The sequence below is a fragment of the Tursiops truncatus genome, chromosome 9 (assembly GCF_011762595.2).
Source record: "Tursiops truncatus isolate mTurTru1 chromosome 9, mTurTru1.mat.Y, whole genome shotgun sequence".
NCBI lineage: Eukaryota > Metazoa > Chordata > Mammalia > Artiodactyla > Delphinidae > Tursiops > Tursiops truncatus.
In genome coordinates, this window is record NC_047042.1 from 45,049,954 (window position 1) to 45,060,047 (window position 10,094).

Genomic DNA, 10,094 nt, shown 5'->3' on the forward strand with positions numbered 1-10,094 from the left:
GTTATTTAGTAACGTATTGTTTAGCCTCCATGTGTTTGTGTTTTTTACGTTATTTTCCCTGTAATTCATTTCTGATCATTTGTGGTCAGAAAAGATGGTTGATATGATTTCAGTTTTCTTAAATTTACTGAGGCTTGATGTGTGACCCAAGATGTGATCTATCCTGGAGAATGTTCCATGCGCACTTGAGAAGAAAGTGTAATCTGCTGTTTTTGGATGGAATGTCCTATAAATATCAATTAAATTTATCTGGTCTATTGTGTCAGTTAAAGCTTCTGTTTCCTTATTTATTTTCATTTTGGATGATCTGTCCATTGGTGTAACTGAGGTGTTAAAGTCCCCCACTATTATTGTGTTACTGTCGATTTCCTCTTTTATAGCTATTAGCAGTTGCCTTATGTATTGAGGTGCTCCTATGTTGCATGCATATATATTTATAATTGTTATATCTTCTTCTTGGATTGATCCCTTGATCATTATGTAGTGTGCTTCCTTGTCTCTTGTAGCGTTCTTTATTTTAAAGTCTATTTTGTGTGATATGAGAATTGCTAGTCCAGTTTTCTTTTGATTTCCATTTGCATGGAATATCTTTTTCCATCCCCTCACTTTCAGTCTGTACGAGTCCCTAGTTCTCAAGTGGGTCTCCTGTAGACAGCATATATATGGGTCTTGTTTTTGTATCCATTCAGCAAGCCTCTGTCTTTTGGTTGGAGCATTTAATCCATTCACATTTAAATTAATTATCGATATGTATGTTCCTATGACCATTTTCTTAATTGTTTTGGGTTTGTTTTTGTAGGTCGTTTTCTTCTCTTGTGTTTCCCACTTAGAGAAGTTTGTTTAACATTTGTTGTAGAGCTGGTTTGGTGGTGCTGAATTCTCAGCTTTTGCTTGTCTGTAAAGCTTTTGATTTCTCCATCGAATCTGAATGAGATCCTCGATGGGTAGAGTATTCGTGGTTGTAGGTTCTTCCCTTTCATCACTTTAAGTATATCATGCCACTCCTTTCTGGCTTGTAGACTTTCTGCTGAGAAATCAGCTGTTAACCTTATGGGAGTTCCCTTGTATATTATTTGTCATTTTTCCCTTGCTGCTTTCAATAATTTTTCTTTGTCTTTAATTTTTTCCAGTTTGATTACTATGTGTCTTGGTGTGTTTCTCCTTGGGTTTATCCTGTATGGGACTCTCTGCGCTTCCTGGACTAGGGTGGCTATTTCCTTTCCCATGTTAGGGAAGTTTTCGACTATAATCTCTTCAAATATTTTCTCTGGTCCTTTCTCTCTCTTCTCCTTCTGGGACCCCTATAATGCGAATGTTTCTGCGTTTAACGTTGTCCCAGAGGTCTCTTAGGCTGTCTTCATTTCTTTTCATTCTTTTTTCTTTATTCTGTTCTGCAGCAGTGAATTCCACCATTCTGTCTTCCAGGTCACTTATCCGTTCTTCTGCTTCAGTTATTCTGCTATTGATTCCTTCTAGTGTAGTTTTCATTTCAGTTATTGTATTCTTCACCTCTGTTTGTTTGTTCTTTAACTCTTCTAGGTCTTTGTTAAATATTTCTTGCATCTTTGCGATCTTTGCCTCCATTCTTTTTGTTGTTGTTGTTGTTTTTGTTTTTTTGTGGTACCCCGCCCTCTCAGTTTTGTGGCCTCTCCTGTTGCAGAGCACAGGCTCCAAACATGCAGGCTCAGCGGCCATGGCTTATGGGCACAGCCACTCCACGGCATGTGGGACCTTCCCGGACTGGAGCACGAACCTGTGTCTCCTGCGTCGGCAGGCGGACTCTCAACCACTGCGCACCAGGAAAGCCCTGCCTCCATTCTTTTTCCGAGGTCCTGGATCATGTTTACTATCATTATTCTGAATTCTTTTTCTGGAAGGTTGCCGACCTCCACTTCATTTATTTGTTTTTCTGGGGTTTTATCTTGTTCCTTCATCTGGTACATAGCCCTCTGCCTTTTCATCTTGTCTGTCTTTCTGTGAATGTGGTTTTTGTTCCACAGGCTGCAGGATTGTAGTTCTTCTTGCTTCTGCTGTCTGCCCTCTGGTGGATGAGGCTGTCTAAGAAGCTGTGCAAGTTTCATGATGGGAGGGACTGGTGGTGGGTAGAGGTGACTGTTGCTCTGGTGGGCAGAGCTCAGTAAAACTTTAATCTACTTGACTACTGATGGGTGGGGCTGGCTTCCCTCCCTGTTGGTTGTTTGGCCTGAGGCAACCCAATACTGGAGCCTACCTAGGCTCTTTGGTGGGGCTAATGGCAGACTCTGGGAGGGCTCACGCCAAGGAGTACTTCCTGGAACTTCTGCTGCCAGTGTCCTTGTCCCCACGGTGAGCCACAGCCACCCCCCGCCTCTGCAGGAGACCTTCCAACACTAGTAGGTAGGTCTGGTTCAGTCTCCTCTGGGTCACTGCTCCTTCCCCTGGGTCCCAATGTGCATACTGCTTTGTGTGTGCCCTCCAAGATTGGAGTCTCTGTTTCCCCCAGTCCTGTCAAAGTCCTGCAATTAAATCCCACTAGCCGTCAAAGTCTGATTCTCTAGGAATTCCTCCTCCCTTTGCAGGACCCCCAGGTTGGGAAGCCTGACATGGGGCTCAGGACCTTCATTCCAGTGAGTGGACTTCTGTGGTTTAAGTGTTCTGCAGTCTGTGAGTCACCCACCCAGCAGTTACTGGATTTGATTTTACTGTGATTGCACCCCTCCTACCATCTCATTGTGGCTTCTCTTTTGTCTTTGGATGTGGGGTATCTTTTTCAGTGAGTTCCTGTGTCTTCCTATCAATGACTGTCCAGCAGCTAGTTGTGATTCTGGTGTTCCCACAAGAGGGAGTGAGAGCGTGTCCTTCTACTCTGACATCTTGGTTCAGGGTCCTCCTTTGATCTTTATGCAAGAAAAATTTTTCCTTTGGTCATTTAAATATCCATTTCATTCAGTGGCCTTGCCAGTGCCTGGCAAACAGTGTTTCTCACATACTGTGTGTCACTGAATCCCAGACACTTTGGTGATAGCACTTTCTTCATCTTACCAAGAAGTTTTCTTGCTTTGTTTTTTCCCATTTTTGACATAGATTTTGTGACTTTTTTGTTGTTTACCCCCCTTTTATTATGATATAATTCACATATGGTCACATTTACTCTTTTAAAGTATACAATTCAGTGGATTTTAATATATTCACAACATTGTGCCAACCTGCAAGAGATTCCATCACCATCTAATTCCAGAATATTTTCACTACCCCAAGAAGAAATCCCAGTACCATTAGTGGTCACTTCCCAGTACCTGCTTTTCCCAACGATGGCAGCTTTCTTTATGTCTCTATGGATTTACCTGGTCTTGACATTTCATATAAATGAGATCATATAATATATGGTCTTCTATATCTGGCTTCTTTCATTTAACATAATGTTTTCAATGTTCATCTATGTTGTTGCATGAATCTATACCTTCATTCCTTTTTATGGCTGAATCATATTCCATTGTATGGATATACCACAGTTTTTTTTATCTATACGTTAGTTGATCTATGCATTAGTTGAATCATATTCCATTGTATGGATATACCACAATTTGCTTATCTATGCATTAGTATTTTCACTTTTTTGACTAGTATGAATAATGTTGCTATGAACATTCATGTACAAGTTATTGTGTAGACACATGTTTTCAGTTCTCTCGGGTTTAATACCTAGAAGTGGAATTTCTAGGCCAAATGGTAACTCTCTGTTTAACTTTTTGAGAAACTGCCAAATCAACAGAAAGTTTTAAATGCACTATATCATGACTGCCACCTGGCTGACAGTAAGTGTAAAACACAGTCAGCTGTAAGAAGCATTCTGATTTTGGAGAGGTTATAACTGAAAAAAAAAGTATGTCTTAGGATTGATAGAAAAGAATATAAAAATTTGACTTCAGTTGTCGGTTGAGGGAAAAAGCAATAGTAAATCTGGTAGGCATAAGTATTCTTGTCCACAGAAAGCAGGTATGAATTCTTATTATAAATTGATATTGGAAAACATGTTTATATATCAGAATTAGTTTGATCATCATGAGTCTACTTACGGGTCATATCAACTCTAGTTCTGGAAAGATATGATTTTTGGATGTGTAAAGGTCCAAACTTCAAATTGTGATGTCTTCAAGAAATAATGTATTCCCTGAGGCTGTGTTTGGGTGGCTGTCCAGCCAGCCTAGACTAGACCTCACCTCTCTACCAGCTGTGCCCTTTGAACTGTCTTCCACTTTGAGGAGTAAAGAGGGAACAGTGAAGTGGAAACATGCATAGATTGTTCTTTCTAAAATTTTGGAGGTGAAGGCAGGTGGAGCTATAAGTGGTTTTGTCCCTAAATTGGCTGAATGCCAATGGTTCCCGGAGGAATGGGGTCCTCGAAGATTGGTAGAGGATGGATTAAGTAGCACTGATGGAGCATTGATGGAAGAGTGATTGGCATTGGGGAGAGCAGTTTAGTCAAAATAACAGTTTTAGTCAAAATAACACGAGGCAAAACCATGGCATTTTAATGGTGTATTGGGTGTTCTCAAATTTTATCTTCTGCTATTTGACCTTTGAACTGTATTTAGGATGTGAACAGATGCTGGTGGCACTTTTAGGAAATTATGAGAGAAGACTGAGGACTAGAGGGTTAAACATGAGGATTTCTGTTTTTCCCATTCTGAATTGTAATGCTTGAAAAGAGAATCCCTATAAGTAATGTATTGAAATGAAGAGAAACAAGGAATCAGTCATCTAGGGTAAGTGTCAACCTATATAAAATTTAAATAGTGGGCTCTGCCTTGAAGGCATAAACACTTGGATATGCATATGAATTAACTGGTAACCCAGTTGTGTTTTTCAACTTGTGGGGCATAGATCCTGGAGAGTTTGGGAATTATATAGCAATGAATTAGTTCACCGTGGCTGCTGCTATCTCATTGTCTATAGATTGAAAATAACGTAATTGATAACATCTTTAAAAATGTTTTTCAAGTGAATGTAATGATTAATGAAATATAAACTTAAAGTGTGACTAAAGTCATAGTAAGTTCTTTCATTATAAATTTTGCTATCAATGGATATCCAATTACAACTACTCTCACGTGAATGGTTTAATTTTTAAATTAGTAAGGGCTCCACATGCTTGAAAGGGTTAACAAGCATCGATTTAGTTGATATACATTTTTTAAATGTACAGTTTTTTTAAAGATTTCAAGTGGAAATGCTAAAATGAAGATGGATGTAGTATTCTGGAATTTCTGGAAAGATCTAGGCTTACGATATAAATTTGGGAACCAGCATGTAAATATTTTTAAAGTCATGATACTAGATTAGATTACTGAGTGAATAATGAGTGTAGATTAAAAATAGTAATAGTAAGGCAGTCCAAGGACTGAGCTGTAAGGCTCTCCAGTATTAAGAAATCAAGATGATGATAAGGAACCAGCAAAGGCGACAGAGTGGCTATGAAAAAAAAGAAAATCAAGAGAATATGCATCCTGAAAGCTAAGCGCTTAAAGGGCAGAAAATGATAAACTATCACATGTTGGTAATAGATCAACTAAGGTGAAGACTGAGAAATGACCATTGGATTTTACAATGTGAGGGTTACTGGTGACTCTGACAATAGTAATTTTGGTGGACTGTGGGAGAGAAGTCCTTTTGGAGTGAGTGTAGACGAAAATTGGAGATGGGGAATTTCAACCATTGGAAGAGGTTTGCTGCAAAGATTAAAAAGAGAGATGGAGCAGTGGATAGAGGAATAAGTAGTTATAGAGTCAAGATTTGTTGTTGTTTTTAAGATGGGAGAAATAATAGCATGATCACACACTGAGGGGAAAGTTCCTGGAGAGAACCATTTCATTTGTGTTAATACTACTAATTAGCCCCTTCTTGTTTTTAAGCTGGCGTATATTCTTCTATAATTATATATCTATTTTTAGTAATTAAGTTTTCAGACATCTAGGAAAGCTGAATGCTGTCTCAGGGTACTGCCTCTACCCTTTCTTTAAAGTACTGTTTGTTCAGGTCAACAATGACATCCTCATTATGGGATCTAATGGTTAATTTTCTGCTCCATAACTGCTTAATACGATGATTCTGATCCATCCTCCTACTTGTTGCAACTCTTTCATCGGCTTCCAGGCCACTGCTCGCTCTCTCCTGATCCTCCTTTCTCCTTCCTCTACACCTTCTCAGTCTGTTTTGCCTGCTCCTACTCTGCCTTCCCTTCCAGAGTTGGCATCTTCAAGACCTTGCCTTTGATTATTCTCTCTCGTGTATTCCCACAGTTATCACTTCCAATCCTTTGGTTTCAGTTTTTACCTCTATTCATTGTTCAATAACCTATATAATAATAATGGCATCTAACATTTACTGAGAATTTACTATTATGTGCCAGGCAGTTTGCTAACCTCTTTATCTGCCTTGTGTCATTCCATCCACACCAAAAACTCCTCTGAGTATCACCAGCCTCATTTTCAAATGGGGAAGCTTATGCTCAGTAAGGCTCTGAATCTTGCCCAATCCCATGGAGTTAGCAAATGGCAGAGCTTTGATTGAACTCATTGTCTATCTGATTCTAAAGCTGTTGTAACTACTATGCTTTATTTTCTTCTAAAACTCTAACTTAGATCTCCCTAGTTTTAAACTGGTACATCCATCCAACTGCCTAATGGATGTAGCTCAGGCATTTCTATCTTAATAGATACTAAAGTAAATACAATGTTGCCCCTCGTTCCAACCCCTTCCCTACCCTGCAGATGTCCCTATTCTAACATCTCCTCCTCTGATATTTCCTGTTATTTCCTATCATGGTTTCTCCTTCAATCTATTCCCCAAGTGTAGACTGTTCTGGATTTTCCCTCTCCCTCACCCTCATACGCACTGTCTCCACATCTATCTGTCTCTGCATCCCAGCGCTGCTGACATCCTCCTGTGCTTTCTAATTGACCTCCTGCTGCCGGGCATCCCATTGCAGTTGGCTCTCCCCACGGCTGTCAAGGTCAGCTATTGAAAAAGTTGATCTGATTTCACTTCACTTAGAAACCTCTCGTGGCCCTTGTTACCTCCATTGTCCTTTCCATTCTATTTACAATATCACTCTATAATTGTCCTTGCCCATCTTGCGTATCAGAGGCATCATGAACGCACGTGAAGAATTATATTTCAGAATATATGTGGATGCTCTTATGCTGAAGAAAACAAAATGAGTTCCAAAGTCTTTACTGAGTTTTAAGTGGCTTCTCACTTATTCTTCTCGATCAATGGGAGACTGATGTACAACTATTGTCATGTGAGACTGCTCAATTTTTTGACATTAAAAAAGACATTCTTATTTATAACTATTACATACCAAGTAATAGTTTTCATGTGAAACTCTTGTTTTAACTAATATTCTCAGCTAGAGCTGTTCTCTGGTTGTGGACCCTGCAGACAGGGCATATTAATTTTACATAATAAACTTTGGTAAAGTATCAGTGACAGAATGGGGATGGGTAAGTGGCAATGGGGGAAGATGAGGATACTGACACCAGGGTCTTTTCAAAACAGGAACAGGATGAACTCTACATTCTTAATAGCTCAGTTAAAATAATTTTAAAAGTGCCTCTGGTCCTTTGTTAGCTTCCAATAAAAAATGCAAGCAAAGACTGGAAAAAAGATTATACTTAGAAGTACGCTATATTTTAATATAGCACAACCTGGATCTCAGTTGTGCCCTGGAATAAAAAGGACAATCCTCTTAGATAGATCAGTCTCCCAGATAAGAGGCCCTGTGGGTGGTGGAGAAGGGACAATGGGTTCAGATCCATCTGGGCTCAGATCCTGGGTATACTCCTGGATGACTGTGTGATCCTAAGTCCTGTCCTGTCTCTGATTCTCAATTAGCTTTAAATGAGGGGAAATCTTATTTGCAATGTAAATATAAGGGTTTCTTAGATGACAAATTAACACATTGATCTGTACTCCTACATTGGAATGCTGTAAATAGCTCACATCTACTTAGTTTCAACGGTTAGAATTGTAAGTCTAGAAGAAACACCAAAGTTTGTTTATTTCAGCCCCATTATTTTACAGATGTGGAAACCCAAGAAGATCAAGAGACATAAACTATTTGTGTATCTGGGACTAGACTTCAGTATTCTAGTTTCCTAACCTAGCATCGTTAACATGCTTGGATGGGACTATTAGGAGTTCACAGCTAGGTAGGAAACTCATACCTCAACACAGTTACCAATATTAAAAGGCTGGAACATCAGCTATAAGTGAAGGGGGAGCCACAGGAAGGAAGGATTCATTTTCCTGAGGACCACAAAGAAAGCTTCATCAAATCTGTTATAGCGACTGGAGAACATTGTACTCTTCTCACTTATTCCACTCCAACTCACCATTTAGTAATTCAACAAGTATTTATTTTAAGGTGTTATTAACATCAATGAAGCTTTTCATTATAATGTACTTTTTCTTAGTCGATGAATACCCAAGAATAGGTACCATGATGTGATTGTCTAACAACTATATATTTTTTAAATTCTAGAAAACGGATCTACCTACAAAAAACATTGAGAAAAACCAGCTTAGTTGATATTTAAAAGAAATTTAAAGACTTGATTTTAATTAATGCTCTCAGGGCTTAACAAATATAGTCTTGTGTTGCCAATTACATTTTTTGGATGGGGAACTAGCCTACAGGTTTTACTTGACAGAGGAGGATTTTATTCTGATTCCTCAGGGACTAAGTTCAAAGAGTTTTAAATGCTCCCAGGAGGCTTTTAGAGTGCGGTTTCAGGACGGGTGAGGTAAGATGTGGGAAAATAGGCCAACATAATTTAGTTTTCATTTGTGTTCGATAATTAGGAGAGGATGTGAATTGTTTTCCACTCTAGTTTAATCCACTACAAACTCAGTTATATCTTAGACCAATGTGTCGGGTCAGGTTCAGATAAGCAGATGGCACACTCCAATTAGGGCTAATGAGAGAAGCGTGGGCAGGGTTTAGGAAAGCCTCAGCACCTTAGGGCTAGGCCTGAAGGGGGTGAGGAGGAAGCAGTTCCTGGAACCTGCAGAGAAGAAAGAACAAAGGGAGAGCTGACAGGAGAGGAGCTTTGTGGTAGGTGAGCCAGGAAAAGAAATGCCCTGAGACTTCTCCCTCCCACCCTCTGCGGCTCCTGGAAGTGTCTCCCTTTGACCACTCCCAGTGAATGAGGAGGGCCGGGAAGCCAGGGCACAAACCTGAAAGTGGCTCTGAAGAGACAAGGGAAGGATACCCAGTACCAGCAACCACACCAGGTAGTCTATCAAGTATCTATCTCCCACTACCTAGACAGGGTGGGAAGGGAAATGGGATTTATACTATTATGATTCAATTCTTTATGATTTCATTCAAACAGTGTGTATTTGGCTAAATCCCTCAATTTCTGAGTCTTAGTTTTACATTTGTAAAATGTGGGTAGAAAACCTACTTTCCCAGCTTGTCCTCAGGTTTGGGAGAGTATATAGAATAGGACATAGCAAAGTCTATTTGATGCTGAAAACTTTAGGGCAATAAAGAACCTTAGAACTTAGTCCTCTATCATCTTTGCTCTTGTCTGGCAACTACTCAGTGTCCACTGCATGCTCTGTGCTTAGGGAATTTGTATTCTTGGCAATTACAGAACTGGTTGGGAATGTATTACATGAGGATGTCAAACCTGTATCCTGTACAAGCATTAACTATAGTCTGATCTCAGTATGTCTTGCACATGTAATTTTACTATATTTTGGTGCTGATGTGACTAATAAAATACAAATTTATTTTAGAGTGTTATGAAGCCATGGGGCCTTGTTTATTTTTATCTTGGTATATTTTCTCTATCAAAGGGACACTAAAAGCACACTGTCTTCTTGTGGGGACAGGTCAAGAAAACCTTTTCAAAAAAAATTCTAAAAGGAATCTTTGTAAAAATGTTTAGGGGTCACTGATATATTTTGGTTTTAGGTATCAACGTGACTTAGATTTTATAAAGAAACATTAGGCCTTAAACATGTTTTAATGGGGACATGGCTTACCCAGTTCTGCATAATAAATTTGAGGGCAGTACTGGTACCAGTTCATCAGTGCCTTTAAA